Below are 26,252 nucleotides of genomic sequence, written 5' to 3'. Positions count from 1 at the left end.
CAAAACTAAGACTTGGAGGTCATTTAGGGATTGGCAGATACAGGGCATACACCAAAAAATGTCAGATGCCTCGTCCATTGTGAGTGTACCGCCCTGTTTAGAGGTAAGAGAATAGTGATGTTTCTCTCATGAAAACTCTTGACCCAGCAGTCCGTTCTCCACCAAGCAGCTAGGTCAGAGGGATGATTGCAACGCCCTATTTAGGGTGGGCGATTGTCACTGGATTTTACTTCAAGGACTGCCATTTGAAGTACAGAGATCCTGGGCAGGAAGAATAAACAATGGTCCTGATGTGAAAGAGAAAACTCCCTGCACACCAGGGCCATTGGTTTTTGATTTTCAGGAAGAAGCTGAGCGAGGCTAAACAAAACCCTTTTGACAGCACCTGGTATTCTTCTCTACCTTCAATTCTTTTTGTAAAGTTCCTCTTCTTGGATTATTTGATGGTACCCTATTCCAAGAGACCTAAAAACCAGAGACCAGCTTTTTTTTTTAACACAGACTTTATTACTTATATGAGTTACAGACTGCGGTACAGTATAGACGATCATACTAGGGCACTTGACGATATAGTTATATGTGATATATGTGCATGACATTTTACTCGGTACATATATAGAAACAATTTTTGCATTAGCTTTCAAATGAAAAGTGACATGTGCAAAAAACAGTTTTTCTATACCACCAAACCCACCCACCATTTAAACAGATCATGTGCTTCACTTCATTTAACGAACCACACCGGGGGAGCTACTTGTGTCAGGATTCTATATGTATTTGTGTGTGGGGTGGGGACTGGGGTGCATGTGCGATGTATCAAAACCCGTGGACTAACTTAGATGGAGAGGGTGTGAGATCCATGGAATTGGTCGAATTGGCATGCGGACCACAGTATATTAAATTGGGGCACGTCCCTAATATGATACCAGAGAACAATGCTGGGTCTTATCTGTTATAATACAGCATCTGGGGGTTTGTCTCGAGCTCTAAGTCCCTCCAACAAAGCATCTCGTTGCATAGATATAGGTTTTGTACGTAGGCCGCTATATTCTTCTTGCCATAAAGCCTTGCTTTCTGCTTGCCCCCAATGCAGGACTTCCTCCCACCATCTGCCCACTCTAGGAGGCAACAGGGATTTCCAGTGTCAAGTTATTAAGAGCACCAGCCACGTGAAGTATGCCACTACATGTGGGCCTGTGGTACAGTCCTAATATACAATGGTCAGTGGTAGTCCAGAGATCTAAACCTGTTACATCACCATAGTTATCCCATTCCATTATGCAGCCAATAAAGAACAGGACCATAACATATGTAAGAGATTAGCGTCCATAGCATGACATCATGGACATGTTGATGAGGTTGTTGGGAACATTTTACTGATTTTATATAGAGGCAGGTAGGCCCTATGTAGAATATTGAATTGAATGAACATAGAGGTAGAGTCCTGCAGCAATTTCCTGGGGTATTCTAAAAGTCTGGCCCACTCCTTATCTGTCAGCTCCTTGCCTAGATCGGTCTCCCACTGGACTCTGAGCTGATCAAGTGGTGTGTCAAGTTGTCCATGGAGTCTTTTTTAAAGCCATCTAACTAGATGACTACTGTGCCCCAATGTATGTAATGCCTCGAGCAGACCGTGTGTGTGCAGCTCACATCGGTCTGGCGCCACGTGTTGCCAGACATAGCGAAGTATGCTAACATGTGTGAGAAAAAGAACTTCAGGCAGTGCCTGAGTATGTGCAAAGTCAGCATGGGTCATTAGTGCGCCGAAAGTAAACAATGCTCCCACAGATGACACACCTGCCTGTTCCCATGGGTTCATCCTATGTGCTGTCAGTGTACTGGAGGGTGTTGGCAAACCACAGAGTGAGATGTTTGGTGCATACGGCCTACGTATCGATGTGTATCGTAGTGCCATGTAACAGGGTTGCCTGGTTTCCAGACACCACGCCCCGAGCGGGGCCGACAACAGAGTGCCCCTGGGGCACTCTAGAGAGAGGCAACCACGGAAGCACGTACGCGAACCGGATTTGAAGGGTTTGCAAGCGGCGCGCGGGGAATCAAGCTGGAAGGAGGACGCCGACGAGCAAGAGACGGACATGGAGAGATGTGAAACGGGAGAAGAAGGCAAGGAGGAGCGCGACACGGACGGGAACGACGCCGAGGAACAGCGCCCCGAGGGAAACGAAACAGCCACCCTCGTCCCAAGGGGGACATGGCTAATGCAGGTACGTGCTTGCCTACTGAATCCCTCTAAATATTTTGGAAGGGGGAGGGTGAAGCAGGGGAGGGAGGAGTGAAGTGGAAGGGGATAGGAAGGAGTACTGGTCAGAGACAGTAAAAACTAAACAGAGGCAGACTAATTGTGAGACGAATATCAAGACAGAAAAATCATTTTTACCAAAATTCAAAACGCACTACTATTTATCTTTTTTCACTGCTGGGTGGCACACCGTTGCTAGCACCCTCTGCCACTATATTGAGCCCTAATCAGGACAATAGGTATACCCAACTAGGCACTCTCCTTCTCTGATCCCGGGTATTTACTACTTTTCTTTTTCCCTACTCTCATTATTTTTTCTCCCCTCCCCTCCTACCAGGATTATAAAAGAAAGTACTCAAAACCAAAACAAAAACACTTGCCTCTTGTCCCTCTGTTCCTTCTTTCCACTCCGCACATTCTCTTCGGGGGAACGCTGATACCGAGTCCGGAGAGTCACCTAAGAAGAAAGAGAAAGCAAGATCATTAAGAAAGAGTCCAAAGAAGAAATGGGCTAGAGAGAGAGAGACAGATGGAGAACAGAAGAAAGAGAAAGAGAGTTAAATGTAATTGAAAACAAGAACCACATAAGAAGGAGAAGAAAATTTTAATAAAGGATACCACAATACCATCTATTTTAAACATTGTTGTTCCATTATTTCCTAGCACAAACACTAACAGGACGACCATTGACATACCCACGACATATTGGTTTCAGAAGTGGGATAATATTCCCTATATATAAAACGGGAAAATGGAGGTCAAACCCTCCTTAGAAGACATGATAAACCAACTTGCCGAAGGACAACAGCATTTACAAATGGTATGGGACGAACAACTACGAGAGGCCCGAAATGACAGAGAGACTTTACAGAATGCTTAAAGAGTCAAGCTACTATAATTGCAAATAACCAGTTGGTTCACGAAACAGCCCTTCAGAAATTAACTGACACTATAGCTACCATTAGGGTTCATCCTAATGTACCCAGTTCCGTTCTACAAAAGTTTCAAGGACAGGATCCTGATGGCTCTTTCACAAACTTTGAAAGGGTCACAACATCTGCAAACTGGCCCCAGGATAGATAGGGGCAATATGTAGCACCCATGTTGACAGTAATGTTACAGGCTGCCTACCAGGCAGTGATTACAGGTGGAACAACACCATATACAGATATAAAGAAGGCCATTTTAGAGACGGTGGGTTTTGATTTGGAGTATTACCAAATAAAATTTAGGAAGACGAAATGGATCCCTGTGAAAAAAAACAGAGCTCTATACTATAGGATACAAGACTTAGGATTAAAATGGTTGAGTCCAATTTGTACAGATAGAGATGAAGTAATACGTATCATGCTATTAGAGCAGTTTTTAGAAGCCCTACCCCTACAAACTCGCAAGTGGATTAAACAACACCCTAATGTTGATACGACCACCGCCATAGATCTGGCATGTGAGTTTCACAGGGCTCCTGAGTTTAGAATAGGAACCCCAAGGGGGCAGACTGTGGAAGGAAAACCGACTATTCCCTCATCCAGGCCCGACCAATGAGAAGTCCTGAGGATCCTCCAGTTTCTCGAGCACCAGACAGAGAACCGAATCAAACGCCCCAGTGTTATAATTGTGCAGAGTGGGGACATATTGCTCGTAACTGTCCCCACAGACTACCTAAACCAGAGCCAATGGAGATAGGGGTCACCAGAGGCAGGGTATTATGTACTGCCCAAGGAGGGTCACAATATACGAAGGGAATGTTGGTAAACTATAAATCCACTAGAGTATTGGTGGACTCCAGGTGCAGCCAATCAGTGATTAAAGCAGAACTAGTATCAAAGGAGCAAACAAAAACAGATGAATTGGTCTCCATTTTTTGTATCCATGGGGACATGAGACAATACCCAATAGCCGAGGTACAGATAGAATGGAGAGGACAGAAAGAGTCCCTCATAGTGGGGATGATATCACATCTGTTTGAAGATATCATTATAGAAACCGATTACATTGATTTTCCCGAGCTACTAGATAATGTACGCACAAGTCAGAAGACAGACTCAGGGTTAATGGAAGCCCCATTTGCCCAGACCCCCATGACGTCGGGTAAGGAAAAAGTAAAATTAAGTAGGAGTGAGAAAAGAGAAAAAAAAAAGATTTTTCCGCATGACCAATCCTTCTGATTCTTTTCATGTAACCCCGACAGAGAAACCTATCCTGGCGACCCTACCTCCTTTCCGGGTTAGTCAAAAAGAAGATTCAACATTACAACATGCTTGGGCATCTGCTGTTACGGAGAAATCAAGAGAGGTGGGTCCATATTTCCTTATGCAGAATGGTTTACTATATAGGGTTGTGCAACATAATAATCAGGAAAGGATCCAATTGCTGGTACCCAACAACTATAGCACCCAAGTATTACATTTAACACATGGTCAAGTAGGGGGAGGACACTATGGGAGAGAAAAGACGGAGGAATATTTACTCAGATGGTTTTATTGGCCGGGGGTATTTTCAGACATTTGTAGGTTTTGCGTGCAATGTCCAAAGTGTCAAGTCGTCAACCCTGCGGTAGTTAGAAGAGCCCCTTATATTCATTACCGGTTATAGATATCGCTTTTTCAAGGGTCGCTATGGATTTAGTAGGCCCTTTAACCCCTTCCTCTAGAGGTTATATGTACATTGTTGTCCTTGTGGATTATGCAACCCGATATCCGGAAGCTATCCCTCTTACTAATATGACCACCAAAAGCATAGCACATGCCATGATCGTTTTTTTCTCTCAGGGGGGTTTTCAGAGGAAATTGTTAACCGATCAAGGAACTCAGTTTATGTCCCGCCTAATGACTCAAATATGTTAGATATTAGGCGTAAAACACATTCGTACCTCTGTCTATCACCCCCAGACAGATGGATTGGTAGAGAGATGTAATCATACCATTAAAACTCTACAAAAAAAAAAAACAATATCTGACTCAGGCAGAGACTGGGACCAAAAGGTACCGTTGGTATTATACGCTATACCAACTCACGTTCAGGCCTCAATGGGTCATAGTCTATTTGAATTAGTGTTTGGAAGTCAGCCAAGAACTCTATTACAAATGGCCGCAGAGAGGTGGGAGGAGAAAGAGACAGATTATAAAAATATCCTTGAATATACTCAAGAGTTAAAAGATCAGATCCAAACTGTCTGGGATGATATCCGAGTACATTTAGAGGAAGCTCAAGGGAAACAAAAGAAATATTACAACCGAGGCACTGTATTAGGAAACTTACAGCTTACAGATAGGAGATAAAGTACTAGTACTATTGCCCAGTTCTGAAAATAAATTATTAACTAAATGGCAAGGACCATACAAAATTCTACAAAGAGTGAACCCGGTTACTTACCGGCTACAAATATCAGAAACACCAAAGAAAACTCAGATCTACCATATAAATTCCCACAAAAAATGGGAAGAGACTGATAACCAATCATCCAATGTAGACACCGTATTTTTTGTAAATAAGATCAAACCCCTGGAGCTCAATCTATGGCCCTCATTACAACCTTGGCGGGCGCCGCAGGCCCCCCGCCAAGGTTGGATCGCCGAGTGGCCACCTATGTGGCCGCAAACCCACCGGCCCCATTACAACATCCCCGCTGGGCTGGAGGGCGGAAACAGAGTTTCCGCCCGCTGGCCCAGCGGGGATGTTGGGCGCAACATTGCAGCCGGCTCCTAATGGAGCCGGCGGTGTTGCGGCCGTGCGACAGGTGCAGCTGCACCCGTCACGCTTTTCACTGTCTGCTGTGCAGACAGTGAAAAGCAGGGTGGGGCTGTGCCTAGGGGCCCCTGCACTGCCCATGCCATTTGCATGGGCAGTGCAGGGGCCCCCAGGGGCCCGCGACTCCTCTTCCTGCCAGCCTTTCCATGGCGGTCTCTACTGGCATGGACAGGCTGGCGGGAAGGGGAGTCATAATCCCCAGGGCAGCGCTGCAAGCAGCGCTGCCCTGGTGGATTATAACCGACGGGACAGCGATGGCGGGAAACCGCCGGTCCCGGCGGTGCGACCGCGGCGCTACCGCCACGGTCATAATATGGCGATTTGTACCGCCAGCCTGTTGGCGGTACAATTGCCAAAACAACCCTGGCAGTCTTTGATATAATGAGGGCCTATGTCCCCAACCAGATAATTTGATTGCCTGTCTTCCCCATGTCAATCCTGACATACCAAAAGAGCACGAGCAGAACTATTGGCGGTGTTATACCAAAACCAGAGACTTTTTTCTTTGACTCCTGGGAAGACCGCCTTGATACATCATAAGATAAATACTAAAGTCACCCGTCTTCGACCCTATCGTATCCCTGAAGCCAGTAGAAAAGTAGTTGAACAAGAGGTACAGAACATGTTAAAATGGGTATAATTGAACCTTCTATAAGTCCATGGGGCTCCCCAGTGGTCCTGGCCCCAAAACCAAATGGAACAGTTTGTTTTTGTATTGACTTTCAACAATTAAATAACTTGTCTGATTTTGATACACACCCAATACCGAGAGTGGACGAATTGCTTGAACAACTGGGTAAAGCCCGATATCTGTCCACCTTGGACCTCATGAAGGGGTACTGGCAGATACCCTTAAATCCCCAAGACAAGGAGAAAATGGCTTTTTCTACCCCCGCAGGGTTGTATCAATTTACCATACTACTGTTCGGTCTACATGGGGCCCCTGCCACTTTCCAACGACTAATGGATAGATTACTGCAAACCCATGTGGGATATGCTGCCGCCTATTTAGATGACATTGTTATTTATAGTGAAACATGGGAAGAAAATCTATTTCATCTCTCTAAGGTGTTTCACACCCCAATAGAAGCAGGTTTAATGGTGAATCCTGATAAATGTAATCTAGCAAGAAATTCCATTACCTGTCTCGGGTATCACATAGAAAAAGGACAAATGCAACCTCAACTTGACAAAGTCGAAGCAATCCTTAAGATACTTTCACCACAAACAAAGAAGGAGGTGCAATCGTTTTTAGGGATGGTGGGTTGTTACCGTCGATTCAGTCCTAATTATCCCAACATTGCAGCTCCCCAACCAACATTCTAAAAAAGGAACAACCCACAAAATTCAATGGACTCACTACAACTCAAATCAGTAGTTATGAGACACTAAAACATTATTTGACCACTAAGCCAGTCTTACGCTGTCCTGACTTTACAAAACCATTTTATTTTCAAACAGATGCATCTGAGGTGGGCATAGGAGCAGTCTTATCACAGAAAAACGACAATGAGATAAACCACCCCATTGTTTATATAAGTAGAAAGCTACTTCCAAGAGAAAAACATTATCCTGTGATTAAGAGGGAATGCTTGGCGATCAAGTGGGCTGTTGAAAGTTTACAATATTACTTGCTGGGACATCAGTTTGTATTAATCACTGATCATGCGCCTCTCACTTGGTTGGCCCGAAATAAGGATACTAACTCCAGAATATTGCGGTGGTTCATGGAACTACAACCTTTTATGTTTCAGATCCAAAATCTTCCAGGGAGTCAATTGGTCACTGCAGATTATTTATCTAGAAATCCTATAGAGATGGGACTCGACCAGCCCTTCACGGGGGGGAGCGGATGTAACAGGGTTGCGTGGTTGCCGGACACCACGTCACGAGCGAGCCGACAACAGAGTGCCCCGGGGGTACTCTAGAGAGACGCGACCGCAGAAGCACGTACGCAAACCTGGATATGAAGGGTTTGCAAGCAGCGCGCGGGGAGTCAAGCAGGAAGGAGGACGCCGCCGAGCAAGAGACGGACGCGGAGAGACACGAGACAGGAGAAGAAGGCAAGGAGGAGCGCGAGACGGACAGGAAGGACGCTAAGGAACAAAGCCCCGAGGGAAATGAAACAGCCAGCCACGTCCCAGGAAGGACGTGGCTAATGCAGGTACGTGCCTGCCTGCAGAATCCCTCTAACTATTTTGGAAGGGAACGGGTGAAGGAGGGAAGGGAGGAGTGAAGAGGAAGGGAAGGGGATAGGAAGGTGTACTGGTCAGAGACAGTAAAAACTAAACAGAGGCAGACTAATTGTGAGCCGAATATTGAGACAGAAAAATTATTTTTACCAAAACTCAAAACGCAATACTTTTTTTTTTTTTAACTGCTGGGTGGCACACCGTCGCTAGCACCTTATGCCACTATATTGAGCCCTAATCAGGACAATAGGTATACCCAACTAGGCACTCTCCATCACTGATCCCTTTTCTTTTTCCATTTTTTCCTACTCTCATTATTTTTTCTCCCCTCCTACCAGGATTATAAAAGAAAGTACTCAAAACCAAAACCAAAACCAAGACACTTACCTCATGTCCCTCTGTTCCATCTTTCCACTCCGCGCATTCTCTTGGTGGGAAGGCTGGTACCGAGTCCGGAGAGTCACCTGAGCAGAAAGAGAAAGCAAGATCATTAAGAAACAGCCCAAAGAAGAAATTGAGTAGAGAGAGCGACAGAGGGAGAACAGAAGAAAGAGAACGAGAGTTAAATTTAATTGAAAACAAGAACCACATAAGAAGGAGAAGAAAATGTAATAAAGGCTACCACAATACCCATCTATTTTAAACATTGTCGTTCCGTTTATTTCCTAGCACAAACACTTACAGGACGTACATTGACATACCCACGACATGCCATCTTCCAGTAATGTACGGCAAATCATAGAAGGGAACCCGTGTGTGAAAAGGCTGCAATTGGACAAATCAGTTTGTGTAGCAGTCCCCTCCAAAATTGCGTCATTGTGCAGCCTGTTTCTGCCAGGTGCTGGCCGGCCAGTCAGTACACCAGCCATTGTAGCTGACCAACTATGCAATAGGCCTTAAAGTCTGGGGCTCACATACTCCCTTTAGTGGCCAGTAACCATAGCATTTTTAGGCAAATCCAGTGTCGGCCGCTTCCCCAAGTGAGCTCAATCAGTGTGGTGTTTAATAAACAGAACACCCAAACCAGTATGACAATCGGCAGGTTTGCAAAGTGGTATAGTAGCCGAGGCAACATTCCCCCCTTTAGTGCAGTACCGAGACCTACAAATTACCAGACCTCTGTAAAGTCTGGAGTTGTATTTGCCAGTCTCCTATAGGCTGACATGGACCCTGTGGGTTGCCTGCTGCTGCCCTTTACTAATACTGCGTGAGGAAACATCTGAAAGAGTTCTTCAATTCAAGTCAGCAGAGAAAAGAGCAAGGCATCCAGATGTACCAGTAGCCCTCCAGCAAGCATCTCAGTGCAGCTAGTGGAGACCAGGTCACAATGATGAAGTGCAAGTGAGCAGAAACTGGGAGTGTTTTCTCTCCTTATCAGGCATGCTCCAATGCATGTTCATTGCACTGTGTTGGTCAGAACTGGGTCACACTTTATTTTACCTCCATCAAAACTTAGACTCTGTTAAATGTGGCCCTGACTACTGGCCATCGCCATCAGACTCTGGGCTGAGCTCTGTTGAGGTTCATTAAATGACCACCCGATACCTGATTTTCATCAACCTTGTAATTACTGGTTTGAATATATTAGAAAAGCATTATTCAGACAATCATGGTAGCACAAAGCGCAAAAGAAATTGTGCAAAGATAATGCAGTGTGCTCGCGCCACACAAATGTGCCCATCATGCTTGAGCACACTTCTCCGCACCAAGAAAACACACGTGTGGTAAATATGCACTATCATTCTGCCACGTTAAGAATACCATGCTTTAAATGCTCATTCATTGCATAACAAGGCTTGTTGTGGAAAAAAGAAGTAATTATGCAGAATGAAACATAGGTGTCTGTCATTTTTTGGACCTACTTTAATCGCACTTATTCAGGGTGACATGGATAATCCGAGGATGGCGGGCCTGTAGTCACTCCCTGCGGGGCTAATTAGTAAATGTCACAAATTGCCCTCAAAAATATAGCGTCTACTTAGCACCGTTGATTGCAAAACGTGCATGCACCATTGATTGAACAGACAGTTAAGAATCCGGATACAATATATAATGTACACACAGGTGCAGTCAGCAGCATGTGTGTGAACTGCACCTGCTGTGATGTAATGACAAGATGTTGCACCCTAAGTTGGTTGTGCGTCCATCCCTGCGTGGCCGTGATGTTGGGGCAGTGGGCGGTAGTAGTAGCGGACGAAAGCGCTACCAATTAACGGCCCTGCCAAAAATTATTGGCCTTCCCGCTGTGCTTTTTAAAAGCTGCGATGGTGTGTATGCAGGCCTTCTTGCTCGGGACGGCGTGGTGGTGGACGTGGACTTGTGGTGACCTGACTGAGAGTGGGGCCAGGGGTCGAGTTGTCGAACCTATTTTCAGCGCGGCACTGTCTGTGCTGAGGTGTGTGAGTAGTGAGTACCTCTCCTCACTCACAACTCACTCATCTCACTCACTACTAGCCAACTCCCCTTCCACTTGTGTGGGAGCTGCGGCCCCAGCCCAGACCCCAGGCCCCTGCGCCCCGCTAAAGGCAAAGTCCAATAACCTGCTACATTGTTTGTATTTAAATGGAGGGAATGATCGTCGTCCCTGGGCAGCCCTGTCAAGTGCCACACACATGACGTCGGTTAGATTAATGCATCTTTGCCCCGCCCCCCACATCACCGTTCACCCGAAGTATATTATTGCCACGCAAAGAGCTGAGCCCATAACTAAGTTGAATCTTTGCCTTGCCTGCGTCACTCATGGCTGTGCTCGCACTCACAGTTGTCGAAGTGGCCGGCATTGGAGGGGCACGATGTGCCCCAACGTTTTTAATTTATAAAAAACTATTCCCCTACTTCTTATTAAAAGACAACCGTCCTGGGACGGTAAACTCCAATCTTGCAAATACTTCAGCTGAAGTTTCATTCAGGGAGTCTCCTGTGCTGTGAGACCGAAGGAGGGGCGCCAGCTTACCAATAAATAGGCCTTCTTGCTAGGGTGCCTCCTCGTCTAAAAAAATGCAAATGCACACAACTGTTTAATCTGCAAATGTAAAGGGGGCTTGGCAGCAGGTACTGGTTTAATTGATCGAATCACATGAAGCTTTGTGATGACAAAGATTTATTCTTTTCGACTCGTAATGCAAGGGGGTTTCCAGCTGAGCTGTGCTGTGTGTGCTTTTCAGGGCAGTTAACTAAAAACAAATCATTACCTACAGTCTGGGTATTACTAAATATCAAAAATTAGTAATACACTGTTCCAACCATGTAAACCAGAAAATAGTGACCGGGGTCCTAACTTCTAGGAGCAAGCGGCCTCACACACCCATAGGGTGTCATGCTTCATCATAGGCACTGCTCCTCGTCAGACCGGCGCTGCAATGTCTGACGGGCACCACCCCTGATGGGGGGGCTCTTTGCCGGAGATCTTTTTATGTGGTGGTGCCGTGACCCCAAGGGTGATTAAAGTGTGGATGGAGATCAGAAAAAGATGTGGTTTTAAAATTGACTCTCACAACCGCCACTGAGACAGTAGAATTTATTGGACCAGATGGACAGTCAGGGCCAAGGTTAAAAAACAAAGTCAAAAGAGTGAATAAAGAAATTAAGAACAATCACTCTTATTGTGGAAAGAATTCGGGAACCACGGACCGGGGTAGGTTACATCCTGGCCCAAGCAGCTACATACACCGTCATTTAGCGCTGGACCATTGGTCTGTGTATTCCTAGGATGCTCGTCTTCCAGTTTAGGATGGGCACGAGGTAGGAACTAGTGGTTCCATATTCATGTAAGTGAATGTTACTTCCCCCAGCAAATTGCTGGCCTATAGTAACTTATATACCTTGTTTGGAAATATATGTGGCCCTTATCATTTAGGAGATACATATAGCTACTTAAGGTCCTGATGCAGCATCACTGGATCCGTTTGGACCACCAGGATGCGAAACATGTTGACCCATGAGAGGTTAGATTCTGGAGATTTTCCAGACTCCTCTCTTTGAGATATATAATAAAATTCTTTCCACAATAAGAGTGATTGATCTTAATTTCTTTATTCACTCTTTTGACTTTGTTTTTTAACCTTGGCCCTGACCGTCCATCTGGTCCAATAAATTCTACTGTCTCAGTGGCGGTTGTGAGAGTCAATTTTAAAACCACATCTTTTTCTGATCTCCATCTACACTTTAATCACCCTTGGGGTCACGGCACCACCACATAAAAAGATCTCCGGCAAAGAGCCCCCCCATCAGGGGTGGTGCCCGTCAGACATTGCAGCGCCGGTCTGACGAGGAGCAGTGCCTATGATGAAGCATGACACCCTATGGGTGTGTGAGGCCGCTTGCTCCTAGAAGTTAGGACTCCGGTCACTATTTTCTGGTTTACATGGTTGGAACACTGTATTACTAATTTTTGATAATTCCATTTGGAGGATATACACTGGACCACAATTCCTCCTGGTCCCTCCCTTATTTTGGGAATTACTAAAACCTATATTGGGGAAGCACCATTTTATCTGAAACCTTTTTGCACATTTAGTAGTAGTCTGTCTTATACTGCCTGTAATGCAAGTATAACCTAATGACTTATTGTAGGAGGCTGGCCTGGCTTATAGTGGGTACCTTGTGGTACTTACACCTTGTGCCAGGTCCAGTTATCCCTTATTAGTAGATTAGAAGTGTTCTAGCAGCTTAGGCTGATAGAGGTAGCTATAGCAGAGCAGCTTAGGCTGAACTAGGAGACATGCAGAGCTCCTACTATACCACTTATATCACTTAGCACTATATCATAAGAAAACACAATACTCAGAGTTACCAAAAATAAAGGTACTTTATTTTAGTGACAATATGCCAAAAGTATCTCAGAGGATATACTCCCTTAGGAGGTAAGTAATATACACAAAATATACACACACAAACCAAAATCGGGTAAGTAAACAGTTAGAAAAGTAGTGCAAATACTGTAGAACACAATAGAATGCAATAGGAGAAAATAGGTCTAGGGGCAACACATACCATATACTCCAAAAGTGGAATGCGAACCACGAATGGACCCCAGGCCTAGTGTAGTGTGTAGAGGGTCGCCGGGAGTGTAAGAAAGCACTAAGGGTGTCCAAGATACCCCACCCCAAGACCCTGAAAAGTAGGAGTAAAGTTACCCTACTACCCCAGAAAGACAGTAAAGTCGAGATAGGGGATTCTGCAAGGACAACAACTGACTGCAAAGCACTGAAGACGGATTCCTGGACCTGAGGACCTGTAAAGGAAGGGGACCAAGTCCAAGAGTCACGCTAGGGTCCAGGGGGGGCAGGAGCCCACTAAACCCCGGATGAAGGTGCAAAAGGGCTGCCTCTGGGTGGAAGAAGCCAAAGATTCTGCAATGACAGAAGGTGCCAGGAACTTCTCCTTTGGTCAGAAGATGTCCCACGGCGTGCTGGAGGACGCAGAATTGTTTCCACGCAGAAAGACCGCAAACAAGCCTTGCTTGCTGCAAGAGTCGTGGTTGAAGGTTTTGGGTGCTGCCAGTGCCCAGGAAGGACCAGGAGGACGTCCCTTGGAGGAGGAGACAGAGGGGGCGCTCAGCAACAAGGAGAGCCCACGCAGAATCAGGCAGCACCCGCAGAAGCACCTGAACAGGCGTTCAGAAGATCTGAGCACAACGGTCGATTCAGCACAACAAAAGGGAGTCCCACAAAGTTGGCGAGTTGGGCAATGCAGGACGGAGTGCTGAGGACCTGGGCTAGGCTGTGCACGAAGGAAGTCTTGCATAAGTGCACAGAAGCCCTAGCAGCTGCAGTTCACACAGTACACAGGATTACTGTCTGGCGTGGGGAGGAAAGGACTTACCTCCACCAAATTTGGACAGAAGGGCCACTGGACTGTCGGGGACACTTGGACCCAGCTCCTGTGTTCCAGGGACCACGCTTGTCAGGATGAGAGGGGACCCAGAGGACCGGTGATGCAGAAGTTTGGTGCCTGCATTGGCAGGGGGAAGGTTCGGTCGACCCACTGGAGATTTCTTCTTGGCTTCCAGTGCAGGGTGAAGGCAGACAGCCCTCAGAGCATGCACCACCAGGAAACAGTCGAGAAAGCCGGCAGGATTAGGCGCTACAATGTTGCTGGTAGTCTTCTTGCTACTTTGTTGCAGTTTTGCAGGCATCCTGGAGCAGTCAGCGGTCGATCCTTGGCAGAAGTCGAAGAGGGAAATGCAGAGGAACTCTGGTGAGCTCTTGCATTCGTTATCTGATGAGATACCCATAGGTGAGACCCTAAATAGCCCACAGAGGAAGGATTGGCTACAGAGAAAGGTAAGCACCTATCAGGAGGGGTCTCTGACTTCACCTGCTGGCACTGGCCACTCAGAGGTGTCCATTGTGCCCTCACACCTCTGCATCCAAGATGGCAGAGGTCTGGGACACACTGGAGGAGCTCTGGGCACCTCCCTTGGGAGGTGCTGGTCAGGGGAGTGGTCACTCCCCTTTCCTTTGTCCAGTTTCGCACCAGAGCGGGGCTGGGGGGATCCCTGAACCGGTGTAGTCTGGCTTATGCAAGGAGGGCACCATCTTTGCCCTTCATAGCATTTTCAGAGGCCAGGAGAGGCTACTCCTCCCAGGCCCTTCACACCTATTTCCAAAGGGAGAGGGTGTAACACCCTCTCTCAGAGGAAATCCTTTGTTCTGCCTTCCTGGGACTGGGCTGCCCAGGCCCCAGGGGGGCAGAAACCTGTCTGAAGGTTGGCAGCAGCGGTAGCTGCAGAGAAAACCCCGTAAAGTTAGATTGGCAGTACCCGGGCTCTATGCTGGAGACCCGGGGATGCATGGAATTGTCCCCCCAATACCAGAATGGTATTGGGGTGACAATTCCCTGATCCTAGACATGTTACATGGCCATTTTCGGAGTTACCATTGTGACACTACATATAGGTGTTGACCTATATGTAGTCTACGTGTGTAATGGTGTCCCCGCACTCACAAAGTCTGGGGAATTTGCCCTGAACAATGTGGGGGCACCTTGGGTAGTACCAGGGTGCCCACACACTAAGTAACTTTGCACCTAACCTTCACTATGTGAGAGTTAGACATTTAGGTGACTTATAAGTTACTTAAGTGCAGTGTAAAATGGCTGTGAAATAACATGGACGTTATTTCACTCAGGCTGCAGTGGCAGTCCTGTGTAAGAATTGTCTGAGCTCCCTATGGGTGGCAAAAGAAATGTTGCAGCCCATAGGAATCTCCTGGAACCCCACTACCCTGGGTACCTAGGTACCATATACTAGAGAATTATAAGGGTGTTCCAGTGTGCCAATCAGAATTGGTAAAATTAGTCACTAGCCTGCAGTGACAATTTTAAAAGCAGAGAGAGCATAAACACTGAGGTTCTGATTAGCAGAGCCTCAGTGATACAGTTAGGCACCACACAGGGAACACATACAGGGCATACTTTGTGAGCAATGGGGTCCTGGCTAGCAGGATCCCAGTGACACAGGCAAAAACAAACATACATACAGTAAGAATGGGGGTAACATGCCAGGCAAGATGGTACTTTCCTACACGTACATTTTCTCAGTGCTTCCTGTCACAAGCTGGGTCCTCCTAGCAGTAACAACTCACAAGCCACCATTCTCCATTGAACCAACTACGATTTCATTCTGTGACTTTCTGGTTACACACAGACCTCTCAGTGCATTAACTAATAGAGGTTTCATAATAAACAATAGTGCACTTACCAATGAAGAACTTTCACTTTTTTTTTATTTAAGCCATGAGTTATTAAGTATGTAACTACCTGAAGGAGAATATTTTGATTTTCTTAGCCACATGCTTAACCCAATCCACACACTCTTTGACCCCGCCCCATTGCATGCAGCATCACAGTTCCCATCGTTTTTTTAATGCACTTTGACTGCTGTGTGCTCTGTCTCCAAACAAAAGAAAATAAATAGCTGTTACAGGCTCTAACGTGAAATGTGTCACAAAAGGACTGCAGTGCACATGATCAAAGACTTACGTGTCTCACCAAGCCCAGATTCACTACTTGTTCTAATTTGCTGCTCATCATAAGAAGTGACTGGCCATTTTCCCATGTTTATTTCCATTTTTAGTGTGAAATGAAATGAATAATTCAGGCACTGTGAGTTCCACATATTTGCTTAAAATAAAATTTCGAATAATGCTTTAAAATGTTCGCTTCAGCCTACGATTGCATTATTTCAGTGTTAAAAGTTTGGGCTACTTTTTGAGCTAGGACCGGTTCATTTTGGGCATACTTTGGGCAGGTACTTCAACAGCTCTGGACTTTAGAATGCTTTTAAAATCTGGCAATACTGGTCGTAGGAGTGACCCATTCGCCCTGCATGTAATCTAGAGTGCCGGTAAGCATTTGACAACGTGCATATTGTTGACTTATATACACCTGCCTCACTAGTGTGTTGTGTAATTGAAGGGGGAGAAAAAGAGGCCCTATATTAGGGATCACACTCATATGAGCAAAACATTTCAGTGTCTTTTCTACTAAGCCTCCTGTTTTCTCCCCCACAATTACACTAGGAGAAAGTTGGCCTCTCTAGCTATGATTTAGGGACTGCATATTACCCATTATGAAGGGGCGGGAAACCAGACGGATCCTGGCACTCATGAGTGGTCAAATATTATCGTGAGTGGTCACTTGACGAGCAGACTAACGGAATTTTGGTTATAAAGTCCTTGTCTTGTTTAATAAGTTTGTGAATATCGCTGACCATTAGCTTTTATTCCTACTCATTTTAGCCAACATTCCACATCTACTGGGGGCCTGGAGTTGGGTTCATAGTGCTGCACCTTAACATGGTGCTGAATTTTATCTAGACACACTAGTGAGGCAGGCCTATATGAGTCAACAATATGTGCATTGTCAAATGCCTACCGGCACTCTAATTCTATACTCCGATGCTCGGTTACCAGCCTGGTAACTGAAGGGTTAGCCACAGACACATCCCAGAGGGGTGTAGATGACATGCAGGAGGAATGGGTCACTTCTACGAGCCTGTGCCCGGCGTGTGACGTGCAATCTATGTCTACGTGCAGACATGGAAACGCTGAGATCCGATACACTGGTAGGACTAGTTAGTTCACGCTGGTAAGGGTGCGCGTAACATCCGGATCTCCAGAGGATGGCAAAAGGTACAGCGATTCGGGGTTTGCCTTGACAAAGTAAGTTCGGGGAAGAGAGCTGCATTTTTTAAACTGTCTTGATTTTGCCAGAGATTAAAGCTTCGGGATTACGGCACTACGTAGACGCTATCTTTTTGTGGGCAATCTGTGACATTTACTAATTATCCCCACAGTGTGTGACTACAGGCTCTGACCCCCTCGGATAAGCCACGTTGCCTTGAATAAGTTTGATTAAAGTAGGTCAAAAAATTGACAGGTACCTATGTTTAATTCTGCACAATTGTGTTTATTTTCCACAACAAGCCTTGTTATGCAATGCATGAGTGTTTGAAAATGCACACCGTTTAATGGTATTCTTCGTGGGGTAGGATAATAGTGTGTATTTACCACAGATGTGTTTACTTGGTGCGGAGAAGTGTACTCAAGTATGATGGGCACATTGCATTGGCACGAGTGTGCTGCGCTGGCTTTGCACAATTTCTTACGTGCTATATGCTACCATTATTGTCTGAATAATGCTTTTCTGTTATATTCACTCTAGAAATTACAAGAAGGTTGGTGAAAATAGTAAGTTACGAACTTCTAAGCACTGCTTTTGTATGCCTTAGTGTGCATGCATTCACTGATTAGGGATTTCTTACCAACCAGGTCCTGAAGAAAGCCACTGTGACTCAGTAGGCATGCATATTTGGCGGAAGCATGTCGGCCTGATACTAGGATGCGAGAGACCATTATTATCTCACTTCATGTCCACCATCACAGTTTTTAATCCTAGAGAAACAATCCATGATTACCACATCCTTAAGGGACAGATCACCTTGAGGTAGTTTTAACTCACCCACAAACTCACAATTTCACAAAAAAACAGCTCCACTGTAATCAGGTGTCGCAGCACACCAGAGATGCACTAGGTGTCTTGGGTGGGAACCCAGTGATGAAGCATGCCACCAACTAGGTCGGTGGGTGTGAGTTCTTTTTGAAAAACCCAATGGTTTTTCTCTTGACACATGAGTGAAAGGCATTTGTGATGCTATATTTGAATGGTAGCTAGCTCGTTTTCATTTGATTGATATATTGATTATGGGAAGTATTTCAAACACTCAACAACATCACCAAAAAGGATAAGGGAACATGAGAGGCTTTGGTGGATACTGCATTGAAATTACTGAGTTGCTGGATTAAATATCTTTAAGTAGAAGTATATTATAGTCTACATATCTGTATGCTCCTAAACAGTGGTGTTGTTGAAGCTGACACACAGTACAACCTTAATTAAGACACCGGACATCTATGTCTGCATTAAGGTGCCGAACAAAACCCCAAACAAGCCAGCAAAAGGCTGTATGCGTAGCATGGTTGGTCTTCCGATCTACGCCTTTCTACCACATCACACCTGTATTAATCTCAATAAATTAGCTCCCAATTGAAGCCTGATGCCTCTTTTAACTTGCCTGTATTGTGCACAATGTCTTTCACTATGGAAAACCGAAATACCTGGGACAAAAATGAGTCCTATTCAGAGGTACCCATTCCCTCAGAAGCACATACACTCTCTGCCCTTAAACCTTTAAGATTTAAAAAGGACAGAACCTATCTTGAGAAATTCCCACAGTCTGGAGCTCGATCCCACTGGACAAATGCAAAAACCCTTCTTTTAAAATCATCAAGAAGACCATACAACATTTTCTTTTTTGTAGATGGTCTTTGGTATTCCCTGATGTGCTACTCAAACGTGTGACTCTAACTTTGTATGAACACTAATACTTGATAGGCCTATCCCCTGATCTCACGGTAAAGTGCCTCTCCATCCAACAGCTTCTCACTTAACACCTAAACCTTCTCTTGGCTAATATAAATCTCACTTACGTTTTTACTATGCTATATGCATGTTTCATTATAAAACAGTTCTAAAAACATTGAAGAGGCATCGCAGTACATGCTTGCTGGAACTATATGACACCAGTCTGAAAGTGTGGCCAATGAATGTCCTCTGGCCCAAGGAAGTACTTCTGCTCTGAGCCTGTGTGCTGACAATTGTAGCTCATGAAATACGGGACAAGAGTCTCAAGCAAAAATATTTTCCCAAAGTATCTACCTATTACGTGCCATTAACTGCTTTTCGTGATATGGAGGCGGGTCAGAACTTGGTAGAGGAAAATGAAGACCCTGAGGAGTATATTGAGGATTCATTGTTCTCATCTGAGGTGGATTCCAAAGATGAGACACAAGTACAACTTGGCAGTGAGCACCCGAGAGAGGACCAAAGTGGAGAGGAAAACTACAGAGTTTGGCCTTCATATAAACCGCATCCCAAGGAATTACTTGGTTTATCCTGAGGGGGTGTTGTAGTGCCTGGTCCCCAATTCCTACTCATGCTAAGTATAAAATTATAGAGCCCAGTGCGTGGGTATTGATGCACCTGTTCGTGAAGTAGGCTTGAAGGCAGAGTGAGTTTATCCTTAATATGTAGGCTTAGAATCAAGGTATAGTACTAATATTGCTTCGGTCGTAATATGATGATTTTGACTTGATTTCTGAGTTTCTAATAAATCAGGTTTCCTAAAGCAATGGTGCTGTTGCCCTAGCTGTAACACATGTGGTCACCTGCAAGCAGGATGAGGCGTTTCTGAAGATGAAACTGCAGTTACTGTGCCATAAAGAAGTCTCCCTTCGTCTTCTTTGGAGAAAGGTAGGGGTATCTGTTAGTCTTTGACATGCCAATATAATGGAGAAAGGGAGAGATGTCTGTTAGTCTTCGACATGCCAATATAATGCCTCCCTTTAAGTCAGGCCCACTGTCTTTTGTGTCACTTATTTACTGGTGTTTTATTTTCTTAGTTTTAAGTTTTCATGCACCAAGGTAGTTATTTTGCTGTGTTTTAAATGGTCGGTGACAGACAGATGCACATCCTCTGATATATGTCGCAAGTACTTGCCATGACCTCAAGCTCACCCATCCTTTCCATGGAAACCCTCTTCCGAAGATACCTCCGTAAGATCTGTATCTGCTTTGACAAGGTACTGCATTTCACTGTGAAGTCAAGGGTGAATGCTAATTACATAGGATCCACATATATTTCTTGTGTCAATGCCTACCTGCCGCCTGACACTGACGCTTTACTTTGCTGAGGCATCGACATGCACATGTAGCTTCTACAAAACATAGCAGCTGCTACTTGCTTTCTTTACCTGATCGACTGCACCCATCCCATCACAACTCTACATGTCTGCACTCTTAAAGGAGCCATCCGGTAATGATGTCACAATAGATTTCAAAACACCGGCTGACATCAAACAAACTAACATTCTAGAAGGCCTATTGTTGCTGATTGTTAAAGATGGAGAACTGCACAAAGACAGCAGTTTTTTTAAATCTGCACTAGATGGTCCCTTTATTGTGACCCTCTTTGCGAATGTGTACATCACTAATGCTGTTCGTAATCGCATACCAAATTAATGGCTTCTTGAGTTGTTCTCAGTTTAAAGGACACTTGTTTGCAGCTACCCACTGTCTTAGCATCTTGTTATCTCGTGGTTCAATTTTGTACTTTGATGGCCTCTTTTTTTCCACTCCGTTCTGCAATTCTATGGTCATCATCTTGCTTCTTTTCTGGTGCAGTATTGGTTTGTGTGCAGGCAGCGTTGGAGCATGTTTTAAATGTGGGCATTATTCAATGTGGGTTGTGGAAAGTGATCTGTGACACCATGGGTAATGTAGTTAATAGTTTTCCACTCTCCTTGACAGCTCAGATTCCTTTTCCAGGGCATTACCATGGGTAGGGTTTCCCAATGCATTAGTATTTAGCAAGGAGCTCAGGTGTCATGTCTGATATGCGTATTCATGGGGAGAAGTTGTAGCCCTGCGGTTAGAGATATTGACTTTGGATCTGGAGAACCAGGCTTGTATCCCAACCTAAGCTCAACATCCTGTGATTCTGGGCAAATCACTCAATCTCCCCGTGCCTAAAAAATATTTAGAATAGTCTGGTTCTCTTGTAAAGTGCTCTAATGCCATCACGGCCAAGTACATGCTATGTAAAACTGCAAAAAACAAAGCTCATCTCCCAGCACATTGATGGCGCCCTGATCTGTCCCTGATAACAATGACCAGAAACACGAGGTAGGGAGGCATATGTCTTGCGCAGTTAAAACACAAATTATAAGCTATCTATCAAGGAAGCTCTGTTCTGATGGATAGACTATAACGTGCAATTATGACCAGACAATTCTCCGAACCCTGCTCACTGTAGGTCTTAATCAACCTCTCACCTCAAACAGTGTGGGAGCTGAATCTCAGAGTGCAGTTCTGCATGGAATGTGGCCTATGCGCTCCCTCTGCAGAAAGTTTCCACGGGGACCCACATAAACTATTACCTCAGGACACCTGTGTCTGATACACTTCTGCTGAATCCTGAACATGTACTGAATGATCAGGCAAAATCACTTCATGACCAGATTTGAATGTCCAAGCATTAGCCTTGGCTGTCCCAAAGCTGAATAAAGACACCCAATTTTGTTTGCTTTTTCCAGATTCAGTCATGAATTCCAAATGCTGTTTGAAGCATAGAAGACCACTCAACCCAAGGGAGTAGAAATGCTAATTGAGGAAAATACATTTGGAGCTTGCCATCCATATTGTACATTTCAAACAATTAATTGGCATGGCCATTCTAGTGCAATTGACCCTTAGTCTATGTTAGTAATTATTTCTCCATAGCTCGCCTGAGGAACACAGAAATGTTGCTTTGATTTGATTTTCTTTTAAACATTCTGACACCACCCCACTAATTGTAGTTGCTGCGAGAAATATATAAGCGTCTTCATGTGCAATGCCTCAAATGTGATCATAGGTTCTTTGCTACCTGGGAAAAGATTCACTGGGTAAACATTGAGAGACCAGAGGGCATATATGATGTGATCAAAATTCCCGGTGCAAGAGACAAGACGGGCAAGAGTGAAGAACTGGTTTAAATTAGAATAGGCTTATTTTAAGGAGGTTAGGGAGCAGTGCCTTATGAAATATCACACAATATACCCAAAGCGTGTACACAGTGTTGAGGTTAGATTTTGGTGGGAAGGTTCTGATGTTATGTAGTAGTTTTAAGTGTTGTCTGCCACTGTCTTGACTTGGGAGTCAAGATATGACAGTTTAGTATGAATTCTAGTGACTTCACGGTGATGACCACATTTGGGGAGAGTCCTGTGTCTTTCATTTGGGTCACGATTTAGAGGGGATCTCCTGATTATGGTTGTGGGAGGGGAGAAGGGATACATTCCCATGGGGTTGTTTTTAGTTTCAACTTCATTTGTGTCATTTTCAATAAAGTAGCTAGCACGAGTGTGTAAGTGTTTGGACGGTCACCAGAAGCACACGTTAAGGAAGCAGCTTCCAAGAGTACCAATTACAGTTGTAAAATAAAGGACGGATGCAGTTACTGCAAATGAAAAGCACCCTTCCTTGACAGACAGTGTGGTGAGCTGCTACAGGGCCACCTGTCTAAGAATAAAGTGCCCCTTTCTGCGTGAGCTCAGTTCAACTTGCGGAAGGGCAGGCCATTCCCTCACACTGGAAACCTAGAGTGGGCACATAGAAAAGTGAACCAGGCAGCCTCGTAGCCTGGAAACAAGTTGGTGCATTTATAAATAGGGACTAGCAAAGCACAGCACAGCACACAGTACTTAATGATGTACATTCATTCCCTTCTCACACAGAAAAGTAAAGGGGACACTTGGAAATAGAACAGGCATCACTCTTTCTCACAGATAGGAAAATGAAGAGGTGGGCTTAAAGAGGGTGCATGCACACACCCCACACTCAGGAAACCGAAAAGGCGAACTTAGAGATGGGGTATTTTATATCCCCATTCCAAATATTGGAAAGAGAAAAAAGACTCTGGAAGATGGAGTGGTATCTCTCCTTTTCACACACACACACGAAAGAGACAGTACCACTCAGAAATGTGGCAGCCAATCCCATTCTTACACACAAGAAAGTGAAGATCAACACTTAGAAATGTGCAAATCATCATCCATTTTCTCACATGGAAACCTGAACATTTGAACTGGGTGATGGCGAAAGTAACTCTCCTTCTTAAAGACTGGAATTCAAAGAGATGCATTTAGAGACCCACAACTCCCCACTGAAGAAGTGCACTTACTAGGGGCATGGCAGCTGTCCCCCTCACACACACATGAAACAAAGTCTAAGGCCCTGTTTTCAAGTTCAGAATTCTGGTACTTTTTGTACCAGGTAAATAGTGATAACTTGGGGTATGATTTTCTGTGGAATAACATGCAGGTTTTGTTGCTTACCCCACTACAATTCACATGGTAGGGTAAAAACGAAATACTTTTCCCCAGTTAAATATTTTTAGATTCGACCTTCCTAAATATAGTTACGTGTGAAGCATTTAATGCACCTGGTAATCACCCGATGAAGTAAATATTACCCAAGTCACAATTCCAACCCCTGTGCAAATAAGGGTTTACGCAGGAGTCGGAAAACACACACCGACTCAAAATCATGGCCATAATGGTGCATTTACAGATGGAGCAGTCATACCCCTTCTCAATCAAAGGAAACATTAAAAGGTATATTTAGAGACGGAGCACCCATTTCGCTTGTCACAGACCAGAAACTTCAAGGCCCTCGTTACAAATGCAGGCCTATGTCCCAATCCTGGGGCAAATGCTTGTCTGTGTTAATTATCACTCTCTTGCAATATTCCCCTGACCAATGCAAAACATGTAGAATTTTATATGTTAAATACCAATTCACATATTATGCCTCATTTACAAATTACAGCTCAGAATAGAAGTTATTTACTGCATGGGGTAAATGCCTTATCCCTGGGTAATGATATTTACCACTTGCGGTAAATACCTCACCCTATTCTAACTAACTTGTATTGTGGACCTTAGAGGTGCATTTAGAGATGGAGTAGGTATTCCCAGTTTCAGTCAGAGGAAACTAAAAAGCAGGGGTGTAGCTTCGGAGGGTGTGTGTGGGGTGGTACACTTCCTAATAAATGAATTTTCTGATAAACAGTTGGGTACAGATTCTTTCAGTCGGGAATGGTGAGATTTCACCAGGAACTTTTACATTAATTCACACAAAAATGCACACACACTCTCCCCCTCAGTTTTTAAAGTCATTGAAAATATTGGTCATTTTACAAAATATTGTTTTTCCCTCTCTTAGTACCCTTACCAATCCGCATTCCTATCCATTTCCACTGCCCCTTAGGCCCCCTCCAATGCACCCTGCTTGTATATCATGTATTTTTACATTTTATGTCAGTCTGATCGTCGGAAAATCCGAAGTTCACCCCCCATACCCCCAATCTTACTGACCAAGCTACGCCCCAGCTAAAGAGGTACATTTAGAGATGTGACACCAATTTTCACTCCTCACTCTCAGGAAACTGACGAGGTGCAGTCAGAGATGGGGTGATATCTGATCCACCCCCTCAGGGGGGTAGTGGAGTGAGTTTTGAGATGGGATAGGACCTCTCACCAAAGGAAGTTAATAGTGTGGTAAAAGAGTTCCATTAGAAATGGGCTCTAAAATCCTGCTCTGTGTTCTGCAGGACAGGGGGTGGGTTACAGACATGTAGGTAATTCACTTTTAAAGGACACTAAATACAGAAGCAGGCCTGTTGGTTTCCACAAACGAAAGAGGGTGGGATTGTTAAAATGGTGGAGTAGATTCATCCTTTTTACAGCCACTAAGTGGCACTATTACAGATGTAGATCAGGTTTTCTCTCTTCAAGGAAGTCTGGACTGGCATATCATGCTGGACTCCTCCCTTTTGGAGCAGGACCAAAGCTAATTTGTTTATTATGGCTTGTTCCTGTCTGAAGTGACATGCTGGGTCAGAAGCCAGTGTATGGGGATATGGCCCGGAGTAGCCGTTGAGAGCAATTTAGGCATTCCACCCACCACTTTTCTGTTTTCCTCAGTGCAACACCATAAGTGCAATGGATATCCCAGATGTGGGTCCATTGCTTACTGTGCCACAGGACTCAAGCTGTACATCACTGACATGCCTAACTATGCAGAAACTGGGCTAGGGTTCCTTGTGTTTGGGCTGGACTCCTCCTATTGAAAACAGACTAAGGCTGATTGGCATATGGGTTACTCCTGTCTGAAGTGGCGTGCAATTTCACCCCAAGTAATTACCATTGGTTTTGGTTATCACAAGCCTTTCTCCTAGGACTTTTTTGTTCCACTCTAAGGCCCTCATTTCGACCTTGACGGTCTTGCTGAAGACCGCCAGTGCAGACGGTTTTCCGTGTGCAGTATTATGACTGCTGGCAGCCCTCCATCCTTTTTCGGACAGAGAGCCGCCAGCAGCCATACTGGCGGTCGGCTGGAAAGTGGAGGTTGCTCCACCTCCACCGCCCATCATCAGAACACCGCCCACCGAATCACGTCCCATGAATGGTGGTGTTCTGGTGATGGGGAGCTGGCGGTGGAGCAGCCCCCATGGATCCCGTCAACCTCCCAGAGGATCAACAGACAAGGTAAGTTGATCGTCCGTTAGGGGAGGGGGTGGGGGGTGTTGTGTGTTGTGTGTGTGCATGGGGGTGTGCGTGTCTGTATGTAGAGGGGTTGTGTGAGTGCGTGTATGCATGCGGGGGTGTGTTGTGTCTATGGGAAATGTGTGCAGGTCGGTCTGTGTGCATGTCTGTTTGTATGTGTGCGGGTATGTGTTGTTGCAGTGTATGTGTGCGTGTAGGGGTGTGTGTCTGTGCATGTTGGGGGTGGGGGTGGGGAGGGGCTGTGTGTCTGTGCATGTTGGTGGTAGGGGTGAGGAGGGGGGTCCTGCCACCTTTGGGGTGTGGCGGGGGGAGGACTTGGGGTGGGGAGACCCCTATTAGTGCCAGGGAAGGAATTCCCTGGCACTGATAGTGCCTACCGTC

The 26,252-nt window shown here is 45.2% G+C and overlaps 1 long non-coding RNA gene across 1 annotated transcript in view; it reads left to right on the top strand.

Annotated features, from left to right (window-relative positions):
- Nucleotides 1-2,057: 2,057 nt before the first annotated feature.
- The window catches only part of LOC138258749 (uncharacterized), a 41,119-nt gene continuing 16,924 nt past the window's right edge, over nt 2,058-26,252 (top strand). The window contains exons 1-2 of the long non-coding RNA XR_011198547.1: nt 2,058-2,225; nt 4,452-4,555. This is a non-coding gene — a long non-coding RNA (uncharacterized lncRNA). The remainder of the gene's footprint in view (nt 2,226-4,451; nt 4,556-26,252) is intronic.

The sequence above is a fragment of the Pleurodeles waltl genome, chromosome 9, assembly GCF_031143425.1.
Source record: "Pleurodeles waltl isolate 20211129_DDA chromosome 9, aPleWal1.hap1.20221129, whole genome shotgun sequence".
NCBI classification, from domain to species: domain Eukaryota; kingdom Metazoa; phylum Chordata; class Amphibia; order Caudata; family Salamandridae; genus Pleurodeles; species Pleurodeles waltl.
The sequence above is the reverse complement of the archived record's forward strand: the minus strand, read 5'-3'. Positions and strand labels throughout refer to the sequence as shown.